This window comes from Microcebus murinus, chromosome 19, assembly GCF_040939455.1.
Source record: "Microcebus murinus isolate Inina chromosome 19, M.murinus_Inina_mat1.0, whole genome shotgun sequence".
Lineage (NCBI taxonomy): Eukaryota > Metazoa > Chordata > Mammalia > Primates > Cheirogaleidae > Microcebus > Microcebus murinus.
In genome coordinates, this window is record NC_134122.1 from 40,934,788 (window position 1) to 40,947,260 (window position 12,473).

The 12,473-nt window shown below is 44.0% G+C and overlaps 1 protein-coding gene across 3 annotated transcripts in view; it reads left to right on the top strand.

Moving 5' to 3' along the window:
- The window catches only part of DISC1 (DISC1 scaffold protein), a 308,753-nt gene that overhangs the window by 128,839 nt on the left and 167,441 nt on the right, over window positions 1-12,473 (top strand). The gene's annotated exons all lie outside the window — the stretch shown is intronic.

Consider the following 12,473-nt stretch of genomic DNA (forward strand, 5'->3'; position numbering starts at 1 on the left):
GAGGCTGTGGGCTGTGTACTTTGGTTGAATTCGCTCAATTAGCCAAGCAGGATCAGATCAGGGGCTAGAGGCCAGACCTGCTCAGTGCGGGATATATGAATTTTTATCCCAGTTGTGCAATGATGGCCTGAAAGAGTTCTCTGAGTTTTATAGGTTGGGTGAACCCCCAGCTCATCAGCTTCGGAAGAATCATAAAAATTTAACAAAAAGGTATAATGATTACATGTGTGGGTTTTAAACGGCATTTTAAGAAGGAATACAGTAATTGGCAGCTTCTGCTCCTCAAATCATTAAACAACTAATGTTGGCAGCTAACGAGCAATTTGGGCCTGGTGCAGTCACGCGTGTTATTTACAACCCTAGAACATCGCAGTGCGAATGTGAGGTTTGGCTCTTAACAGCTTCACGTGCCATTTACTTGGAGTTATGTCCCCATTTGCTAAGAGAAAAAAAAGAAGATTGAGCACACTCTTGCTTCTGAGTTAGGGTTTTTGCCTTTCTTAATCAATATATCTTCCCCAGGAATACAGGTGGCTGGGTCTCTATTAAGCCCAAGGGAAGAGGTGTATAATTCAGGCAGCAGAGATATCCTCGCTCCAATGTGGATAATCTTCTTAGACTCCAAGGGAAAGTTCTAAGGAGGGTATATTGCATGTGGAGCCCGGGTGTTCTGTTTTAACTCTTTGGCCAGCTGAGCAAATTGGTGAGGCCCTATCTACTGAAGGATGACCTGAGGTCGTGATGGGGACTAGTCTCTTCCCCTCGCTATTTCCAAATTACTCTTTGGGTGAATGGGACTGTCCGTCAATAGGCTGTCCCTGTGTGCAATACTGGTGGCAGGATGGCCATCATGCTTTTGTAACTTCTGCGTGTGAAGCTATTTCTGTTTTCTCCTATTTTAGTAGCTTTAGAATGGCAAGCCCTCATTCTGTTAGATAAAACCCACAATGAACAGCCTCTCCAAGAGAAGCCCTTTCTCTATTTGGGCTCCCAATACCGAGGGACAATGGCCTGGAGATTCTTAGAAGCCCTATTGAATGGAGAGGATCTGAAGGGATGCCCTTAAGATGCTTAGCAGGTCTTTTGTATGTCTTGAAGTTTCTGTGACTCACTGTCTTAGATTTATAGACCTATCCTGGATTTGGTCTATGGCCTGAAGCCCTTTCTTAATTTGAGAATTATTGACCATCTGCAGAGACTGGGAATAAAAGATAGCTTTATTTTTAAACCTAGCAAGTTCTATAGCTCCTTTATATTTAACAGTTTATTCTTTAATTCATATCTCTTCTCTTGCATCGTGTCATGGGCATTGACAAGAAGCCAGTAGGCACTTGTATATCCTGCCTGGAAATCTCTTTGGATATCTAATTAAAATTATTAGGGACACCTTTTCTGTATTACCTCACTTGATAACAGAGTGATGTTTTGCCACTGCAAGGTTCCTTTTTCCTCCAGCTTCCAATACTATTTTTGTTACTTTCTTTTTGGCCTTCACAGATGCCTGTTAGGCCTCTGCCTACTACCTAGTCCTAAAGCCAATGCCTCCGATTTTAGGGTTTTGTTATCTACAGCACCCCATATCCAGATACCAAAATCTGTTTTTATATTCTCTATTGCTGCATAATAAGCCAGCCCAAGACTTAGTGACTTAAAATATCACCAATCATTTATTCTGCCCATGAATCTACAATTTGGGCAGGGCTTGGCAGAGACAGCGAGGACTGGAGGACCCACTTCCAAGACGGTGCACACATATGGTCTGGCTGTGGGTTGCTCTCTGTGTGGGCCGCTCTAAAGGCAGCTTGGCTTCCTTACAACATGGCTGCCAGGTTCCAAGAGCAAGGACCCCAAGAGACCGCAGAAGAAATGGAAATTTCTTATTTCTTAAGGCCTGGACTCAGAAACTGGCATGCATCTCTGTTAACGTGTAATAGATGATAAATGACCCCAAAAGTTCACAGCTTGAAATAACAAATCTCTAATTATCTCTCATAGTCTTGGAGAGTCAGGAATCCAGAGTGGTTTAGCTGGAGGGTTCTGGCTCAGGGTTTTCACGAAGTTGCTCTCAAGGCATGCTGTGGGGCCGCAGTTCAAGGCTTGGCCGGGGCTGGAAGAGCTGTTTCCCAGCTCATTTGTGCGGGTGTTAGCAGAAGGCTTCAGTTTCTTGCCACAAGAGCTGTGCCAGAGGACCACTCACAGCATGGCAGCTGGTTCCCCCAGAGCGAGTGACCTGAAAGAGCGAGCAGACAAGATAGAAGCCACAACATCTTGTTCGGATTTAGTCTTCGAGGTCACACACCATCTCTTCTACTTTAGTGACTAGAAGCAAGTTACTCTTTCAAGCCCACACTCTGGGGGAGGGAAATAGGTTTCACCCCCAGGAAGGGGTAGCAAAGAATTTGGTGGGCACGTTTTTATAACCATGGCAGGGTCACTTCTGCTGTATTTTATTTGTCAAAAAATCCGGAGCCCTGAGGCAAGGGGGAGGGAAGTAGACGACAGCACACCAGTCGTTATGGGGAACGGGGCCTGCTCTGCCGTGCTCTGACCATTTCCCCTCCCCGGGATCAAGGCTCAGCCCCTGAAGCCCGACTGGTGGTTGAGGCTGTCTCTCTGATGCCTGGCTGCTGTGACACTGGCGTCCCACCTGCACTGCCAGCTCCAGCCCTACTTAAATTACTCCTTATTAGTGATCTACTCCTGTCATGCCCAATCCCCGGGGCCTGGCCTGGTACTGGTCTGTGTCCTGTTAGGAACCGGGCTGCGCCTCACTGCCTGAGCTCCACCTCCACCTTCCATCTGTAGAAAAATTGTCTTTCATGAAACTTAGGAACTGAACCTGGGCCACCGCACAGGAGGAGGTGAGTGGTAGGGGGCGGGAGGGAGGGGGGGCAGGGCAAGGAAGCTTCATCTGCATGTACAGCCGCTCCTCATCACTCCATCCCTGCCTGAGCCCCCGCCTGACCCCCCACCCCGCTCTGGGCAATAGAAAAATTATCTTCCGTGAAACTGGTCCCTGGTGCCCAAAAGGTTGGGGACTGCTGATCTAGTTCATGCGTTGAGTCACCTTGCTTCCCCCGCCCCTGCTCTGGGCTTCGCTTAACACTTGGCACTCAGGAGACAGCCAGTGGAAATATTTGTTTAAAAAACAATGGATGCTCATTGGCTGGTTGCTGATTCTTTAGAATCTGTTATTTCCACCCCTTCTTCACTTAGGGAGTTTTGTCAGTTTTTGACCACCTGCCATGCCCCTGTGGGAAAGTCTCGATTTAGGTCCTGGTCCTTCTCACCTGCTCCGTCCTGTGTCGGGGGCTTGGAGCTGGCTGATGTGCAGGCCCCTGGACGCTGGATGCCACCTGCAGTAGCCCTAGGTGACAGCCTCCCTGAGTGTTGGCAGGCTTCACCCTCACCTCTACCAGTTGGACCTGAAAATCTTTAAGTGAAACAAACACAGCCTTGTTATTTTGGCACAAGATGAAGGCTGGTTGTAAGTAGTTTATAAAACCTGTGAAAAACTTTTAAACGGGAATTATAGCCAGGGCACCCAAGCTGGTCCAAATGCCAGAGGCAGCCCGTGCTTGATGTTAAGCTTGCTGGAATCCCTATAAAATGGTAGCGCCAGCGTTGCCCATCTTTCTGTTTCTTTGTTCTTTCTATTCCTTTGTTCTTTCTAGTCCTCCCAGTGTATACCCCTGGCATCATCCCCGTACGTTTTAGAGGAGCTATACATTCATGTCGCCTCCCAACTAGTGGTTTTCACTGCGACCGCATGTTAGAATCATCTGGGGAAGTTAAAACATGCTGTCACCCAGGCCCCAGCACCAAATCCCTTCCATCAGAATCTCTGGGGATTGGGCTGGATGTGGGAACCTTCAAATGGTTTCCAGTTGGTTTTAGTGTTCCATGAAGGGTTGGGCTGGCTGCCCTGTTCGGCTCCAGCTGCCTTCTTGGGCATGAGGGTGAGGGCAGAGGGACTCTGGACTCACACCTTTCCACACCTGTGTGCAGCGCCCAGCCCAGCATGCACCAGCACTGAGTAGCTCTGTGTGCAGCCTTGCTGAGGGCCTTGGACTGGGAACACATCTCGCAGCGGCTCTTTGCTGTCCCCTCGCCCTCTCCTTTGTCTTAGAAAGTGTGCCCGAGGCTGAGAGGGCTCCCTGCTTAGCTCACTTAGCTGTCTGTTTTGAGAGCCCCCAAGCTAATTGGGGTTCTGTCTCAGAGGGACGAGCAACGTGCACTGTTGGGAGATGGACGGGAGCCGGGTGTGGGTGTTTACACTGTGCCCTTCACGCACACGTCTTCTACCCGGCAAACGGCCCGATGCCTACTTGTGCAACGTGTGACCAGGGGGCCCTCACATGGAAACTTGTTTATACCGGCAGACGCCCTGTGGCTCTTGTCTGACTGATGTCCAGTTTCTGCCTGTCTGGCCATCGCTCTGGTTTGGGGAGCCTGACCTTGTGCCGTCCTGAGCATTCTGGCCAGGTGCTTCAAAATGAAAGGCGCAAATTCAACACACTGCCACGGTAGGAAACAAGGTCAAAGATTTTTACTTAAGATCCTGGGCAGGGAGGGCACGATGAGTTGGGAGGGCAGTCCTCTGTCCCTGGGTCATTTGAGACAGAAATCAGGCAGAGAGAGAGAGTGTGTGACAACTAGCAGAATAGTAAGGAAATAGGGCATGGGTCCCTGTAAGTTTTGGGGCGAATACCTGAATGGTCCATTTAAAGGGAGCCGTGGGGAAGCTGGGAGCCAGCGGGGAGCCCAGTCTGCTAGGTGGGAAGATGCCTCTAAGTTCTGATCCTTGGCCACTGGCGTGAGCCATCTGGATGTTGCATTCTCCTTCTAATGCCCAGGCCGCTGTGTCATTCCCACTGCACTGTCACTACATGACTCTAATCACCTTGGAATTTATAACCAAACCAGTTGGTGCCAACAAGTGGGCTCCTCTGGCTGCTGAGGGACCCTGGTGAAGGCATCAGCCCGTGTCAGCCAGAGACCTCTGCTGGTTATTAGACTGGCTGTCTTTGGGTTTTCCCTCCATTTGTGGTGCATTTTTCTTCCCATCTGTTGCCCTGTTATTTGTTTCCAAGAAGCACACAGTTCAGATAATCAGTTATTTTTAAATAGCATATCAGGATGTCTCTGGTACTCCAAAAGCCAGTTGTTTTTTTTTAAAGGATGGTTCTATCCAATTTGGCATTTCTTTTATAGAGAATAAAAATTATCTATATACAAAGTGCATTTGGTGCAGATAAATGTATTTAAATGGCAGCCTGAAATCTTCTCTCTTATGACTTTGGGGAAAAGAGAACATTCTAGAAATAAACTAGATTTTCTAGAATAAGCACGAAATGGATGAATTCCACACATCAGGTGATGAAAGTAGTTTTTTCTTAAATTTAGAAACATGCATTTAAATTTCCATCTTCTTCTGGATGAATATTTGGCCCTGAATTAATAAATATATATCATTTTAAATTATTTTGAGAAAATATCCTTTTATTACATAATTAATTCAAAGGAAATTCAATACCCCATGTCAGTTTGTCAAACAAGGAAAAATAAGGATTCTAGTTGTGTGTTATTAATGTTATTTACAGTTATATTTAAAAGTAACTTTGTAACACGCCTCCTAGTGATATGGTATAACCTAAAGTCAAATGGAATGCATTTAAATCACCTTTTATTATATACCAAGACAAATTATTAAATGATTTAAAAAAATTCTTAAGTGTGTTCTTAACATTGTGTTAATATAATACTGGAGAGGGTAGTTCGGGTCACAGAGGAGGGCATCGTGTTCCTAGTGGGCCACTGTGCTGACCTGGAGCAGCAGGGCCAGCCCGGGGCCAGCCCCCCTGGGCACTGCTCTGTCTGTAGGTTCAGGGAAGCAGGAGGAGGAGTGACAAGGGTCCAGGAGAGGCCACTGGACATGTGGCAGAGAAACACAATCCAGTGTGGAGGTGGTGACCGGGGGCATCGACTCGTATGCTTCCTTTCCTTACTTTCTTCACGGTTTCCCTCTCTCTAGAACAGTCCATGATTTAGATCGGTAGCTGGAGGAGGCAATGGACCCAGTAAAGATTCATCTCAAAGATGAATGGGTATGCGGTGTGAAAAGAAACGGAAGACCCACCCAGGGAGAACAAGCAAAGGTTATATCATTCAGAGCTTGCCACTGCAAGGGAGTCAGACGCTACCATCTACGACTTGGGAGAGACACAAAGGCAGGGGGAGGAGTGGGGGAGTTTGTAGTGGGAAAAAGAGAAGCTTCAGGTGCGCTTTGGTTTGGAGGCTGTTGGCACGGGGTGTCCGGAGGCGGCTTACTGGCAGTGGGGCATCTTCTGTGATTGGTTAGGGAAGTTGGAACTGGGGACAGAAATCAGGGAAGCTGTTGGTGATGAATTCAGTCCAGGCCATTTGGGGCCAATTATCACAGAAGTCATTGTTTCACTTTCTGGATTGTTCCTGGAGGTGGCAGACTGGTTTCCTGGGTTGTTTTTGTAGATAGGGAGGTTGGTTTCCCAGGCACATTGTGCATCAGAGGTCTATTTTCTTATGTGGTCTGGCCATTGTCTGTTTGTATACTTAGTCTGCACCAGGCACCGCATTTTGTGCCTCTGTTAGAATCAGCCTGTGTTTTATGCAAAATCCTTTGTGTCTGTTTCACCTTTCATGAAACACACAGCTGTCTGAAATGTTAGATGTGCAAAACCAGCCATGGGGCTGTGCTCACAGGAGATGCATCTGGCTGTCTCAGGAAATCATGGTGAGTGGAAAAAATCCACATGACTGACCAAAAAGTGGCAAATTCCAGCTTTAGGAGCTTCCAGGAGAGGTGGGGCAGGAAGCAGTTGGCTGAGGCTTATTTGCTGCCTCAGTTGCCCTTTCGTTCAGCCAAGTCCAGCTCCCAGCAGGCAGCCCTGACCGCACGGAAGGAAAGCTCTGGATGGCAAGGGTGAGATCTTGCCTAACCACCCAGTGGAGCTGGCAGTTCCTTAAGAGATCTGGGGTCATGTAGGATAAATGATATAGCACTATAACAGGTTTAGGGTTGTTTTCAGCACTGTATTTCCCTTGTCCTAGTAAAGAAGTATAGCCCCAGTGTAGGTAAAGGTGGATAATTTTAGGAGGATCGTTACACCCTGAAATGTCTGGTCCCAGGCAAGTGCCATGACTGTGAGGCCTTCCCCCAGGTGAGAGGCATCTCGAAGCCTAAGGACCCACCAGGTGAAGGGGCCCTGTGAGCACGGGATTCACGTCCCCTGCCCCTTGTGCTCCCTCCCTGTATGGATGGTTTGTGTCTAGGTTTTGACTAAGTTGTTTGTGTCTAGATGTTTTGACTAAGTTGTTTATTGATATGAGATCAGAAGAACCAAGTCTAAGTCCAGCAACCTCCCATGGAACCGTAGAACTGTAGAACTTTGTGACCTTCACAAGGTCACCCTCTGGGTCTGGGTCTCTTCAACTCGAAATCAAAGACAGTCGTTAGGACAGTGTCCCCTCCCTCCCACCCCCTGCCTCTGTGGGTTGTTGGGAAGATTCAGTGAGACAGTCCAGATAATGGGAGCACTATAATCTATAAAATCAAACTCTCAGGTGAAGGAAGAACTCATGAAAACGACCCCCTAGGTACTATGAAGTAGAGGGATAGGTGTTTGAATTCAGAGATGCTGATGATAAGTGAGGTAGAAAGAACAAAGTGGATAAAATTGGCTTGGGCTTTAAATCGTGTCTTTTGCAGAATGCAGTATGTTGACAGGTGCTTTAAAAAACCTACGGAGATACCCAAGTTCCATTCCCTTGCTGAAGAGTAGACAGGTACAGGTGTGTCACGATGCCAAGTGTGGCATATTCACCTCCACACACATCTTCCTGCCGCATCTGGAAAGGGCCCATTAGAACTACCAAGATTGGGGTCACGGGTCTCTGACGGTACTTCCTTCAGGGATCAATGCTGATTTTCTGAGTTTTTGTCACCGAGCTCTTGGCCAATTTCAGCCATCAGGGGGGGCTGCATCCACCAAGATTTACCTCCTGGGCTTGGAGCTGAGGTCAAAATGTTTATAAAATATTAACCAAGGGCAATGTAGCATTTTATCGTGGTGGGTTTTAATATGAACTGTCTCTTTGGGCATTCACACTTGCTCTGCACATATGAAAAGTTCGCTTCTATTACTATGCATTTTCCCAAGCCGTGTTCCTCAGAATCAAGGAAGGGGCCCAGGTTTTTAAAATGAATGATTGTTCTCATGTTTTATTAAGGTCTTTAGAGTTTGCGATGGGTTGCAGGGGATCAGAAGGTGTATTTCCAGCAAACTTCTGTACCGGCTCTCGTTCTGTCTGTGTAGATTCTTCTGATTTGTCTTTAGAGCTCTTTTCTTGCTGAACTGTTTGCAGGAGGAAATGGCACAGTCTGCCCGGTGGCTCTGGAGGTACAGCTGGTGCCCATTCTACGTTTTGTTAACTCTCTCGCTTGAAAACATGGCCCAGCAGGAAGGTTGGGGTCCCTCAGCCCAGCCTAAGAAGGAACGTTCGAAGGTACTACATTGTGCACGTGGCCGCCTGGCCCCAAAGCAGTCACGTCTCCGGGGCTGATCCTTCTGCAAGCTCCCCGAGAGCATGGGGTCCCCCCGGCCGCCCTGACGTGGTCATTGTTCAGGATGGAAATCGCCAATCTGGGAGAGGTTTTAGTTGTGTTTCTGTTTAAAACTCAAAGCTTGTGGAAGTCTGGATTGCTCTCCTGTAGACTTTGTTGTTTTTTTTCCTAAATGGGCCCAGACTCATGAGCTTGGCATTTGGGGTGCTGCCATTTTGATCCAACTTCCTTGTTAGTCTAGTCTTCACCTGGTCACCTGCCTCCTACCTGCTCTCTAACCAGCGTTTCTGTTTCTGCTTTTGGAAATCTTACGTTCTTCCCTCATGTGACCTGCCTCCGTCTCTCCTTCTGGAACAATTTCTCTTCTCCTCTGACCCCTTCTGGTGCATATTTGTCTGTTTTTTGCAATATGCCTTATCCTCTTGATTTTATGGTTACTTCTTGGAGAGCAGGGGCAATGCCTTGTTCTCTTTTGCATTTGCCTCATTGCCTACTAGAGTGATAGGCAAACAAATAGAGACTCAGAAAGATATTTATCCGGTCATGGAATTGGAAACTATGGATTTCAGTGACAGATCATATGTGCTTGGGTGTTCAGAATGCCTTTGAGGTAGGAAAGCATTTTGTAACATTTTCAACATTTATATGGGCTTGAAATATTCTTATTGAATAATACAGAAGTAAATGGCATCACTTAGTATTTAAGAGGAGGGATTCTGGGCTTCTATGCTCGAGCTGGAAACTTGCCGTGTGGTTTATTGCTATGTGATCTTCAACAGGATATCTTAATTCTCTGGATTTCCGTTTTCTCAGCTATAAAGAAAAAATAACACTACGTATTTTCAATGAGCATAAAAAGCACGATTATTTTATATACTGCAAAGAAAGAAAAATTGCTGTCGATCTAACAATGATGCAACACTTTCTGTGGCTTAGAAGGAGCTATTGAAATAGCTCTTTTAGATATATTTAAGCTTTTAAAAGATCATGTCATTCCTTAAAAAGGAAGATAAATTTGTTAAGGTTTTCCTAAAGCATCTTCATAGTTAGTCTGAGCCTTCTGAAACATACAATGTATTGACTCAAAGTTGTCGAGACTCATGTTTCCCACCCCCCCCCATGCCATTAAAGCTGTTGCCGATGCAACTTTATTACCCCTCCCCCTCCGAGAATGAACTACCATTTCTGTAGGCTTTTCTGCCAAGCTGCTGACACCATTCCTCAAGTTTTAAATGCTAGTGCTTTCCTGATCTTACAAATCTATGTTTGTAACAGAAGGCTTTCAGATAACAGCCAGGACCCTTGTCCATTGAAATGCCAGGTGTCACAGGTGGTCAGCCAGGCAACCAAGTCTGACAGTTGAGTTCTAACAACTGCATCCTGACTGCCTTCTGGCCGGGAGTGATTGTAAGACATATCCCTGTTTCAGGGATGTTAAAATGTTAAAAAAAAAAAAAAAAAAAGTGCCTCTTAGACTTAATAATATAGGATATACTCTGTCTCCCAAGGCTGTAGTGAGATTTAAAGGAGAGAAGGTTTAAATCTATTATTATTATTGTTGTTATTAGCAGAAGTAGTAGCTATTTTTGTGATTATGGTTACAATAAATTCTTAGAAAACATAGTGGAGCCTTTTAGTAACAGTAATTATCATTTATGGGGCACTCTTTAATGTGATATATCTATTAATTTATGGTTTAATTTTCGTATATACATTTTTCCAATTCCCCCCCCCTACTTTTTATTGAGGTATGATTCACATTTAATGAAATGCACAGGTGTTAACTGTGCAGTTCTGTGAGTTTTGACGCCTGTGTTACCGACAGCCTTAACAAGATACAGGACATTTTCATCACCCCAGAAACATGACCCTGTGTCCCTTCTCGGTTGCTGCCCTTCCTTCCCAGATGACTTCTGTTCTGGTATCTTCTACCATGCATTAGTTTTGCCTGTTCTAGAACTTGATGGAATCATGTGGCATATACTCTTTGTGTATTTTTTTTTTGAGATCTATACATGTTGCTGCATGTATGAAGAGTTTGTTTTGTTTCTTTTTATTACTGAATATCTTCCATTGTGTAGCTATACCACTATTTTTGCATTTGCCTATTGATGGATATGGAGGTTGCTTCCAGTTTGGGGCTCTCATATGTAAAGCCAGTATGAACATTTAAGTATGAGTACTTTTTGATTATATGTTTCCATTATTCTTGTGTAAATACCTAGAGGTGGAATTGTTGGATGAAAAGGTAGGTGCATGTTTAACTTTATGAGAAACTGCCAGAACTTTTCTCAAAAGGGCTGCACCATTTTATCTGCATGAGAGTTTCTGTTTCTCCACATCCTTGCCAATGTTGACATTTTTAGTTTAGTTAATTTGAGTCATTTCAATGGGTTTGTAGTAGAATCACTATGGTTTTAGTTTGCATTTTTCTGATGGCTAATGATGTCAAACACTTTGTCATATGCTCATGGCCATTTGTACATCTTGCTTCACAAAGTGTACATATCTCATTGCCCTTTTTTCAGTGACACCATTTGTGTTTTAATTGTTGAGTTGTAGGAGTCTTTTGTTGAGTCTTTTGTCAGATACATGTGTAGCAAATATTTTTGCCAAGTTTGTGATTTGCCTACTCATTTGCTTAACAGTGTCTTTTGGTGAGCAGAAATTTGTAATTTTGATGTAGCCCATTTATCTACATTTTCCTTTTATAGTTAGTGTTACCTGCGTCCTATCTAAAGTTTTTGCCTATTCCAAAGTCAGCAAGATATTCCTCTATATTCCCTTCTAGAAGCTTAAGTTTTAACTGCTACATTTAGGCTTATTATTTATCTTTAATTAAATTTTGTGTATGAGTCAAGGTTAGTATTTTCCTCATATAGATAAGCTAGTTGTTACAACACCATTTTCTGAAAATACTTTCTTTTCTGAAATTGATTTGCTTTGGCACTTTGGTTGAAAATCAATTGACCATATGAATGTGGATCTACTTCTGGACTGTCTATTCTATTCCATTGATCTGTTTGTCTATCTATCTATATGCCATTGCCAAACTGTCTTTGTGTTTTGACGTTTGATTTCAAGACTAACTTTTTAAGGATTGCTTTGGTTTATCTAGGCCTTTGCATTTTCTTTTACATTTTTCTCTTATTTTATCTTTCTTTAGAGATAGACTCTCACTATGTTGCCCAGGCTAGAGTATAGTGCTTATTCAAAAGCATAATCAATGTATATTACAGCCTCAAGTTCCTGGGCTCATTCTTTTACATTTTAGAATAAGCTTATAAATTCTACAAAAGAGTCTCATGAAATTTTGATTAGAGTTGTATTAAATCAATGAATCAATTTGGGGAAAATTAAAATCTTAGCAATATTGAATTTCCCAATATATGAATATAGTATATCTTTCTAATTATTTGTCTTTAATTTTGCTCAGTAGTTTTAGTTTTCACTATAGAGCTGCATGTATTTTTAAAAATTTATCCCTGAGTACTTTGAGTTTTTAAATATCTTCTAAATTTTTTAAATCATCTTCTAATTGTTTGTTTTTGATATTTAGACATATAATTGATTTTTGCATATTGACCTTGTTTCCTGTAACCTTGTTACATTCAATGTGCCATATATTTTGCTTAGTGATTTATAGAATTTCTTGTTTATTCTTGCAACCACCTATGATTCAGATGTCACGATCATTTTTTTTAATAAGTGTGTTCAGGTGTGCTAATTTCCCTGCTCCAGATCGTGCAGTTTGAGTAAAAAGGGGGCTAGGATTTTAATTTAGGTCTAGTCTGACTCCAAGTCCCAGTCCTCTTCCATCCTGCTATAATATGTCACCTCTTTCACATTTGGATATTTAAACAGTGTGATA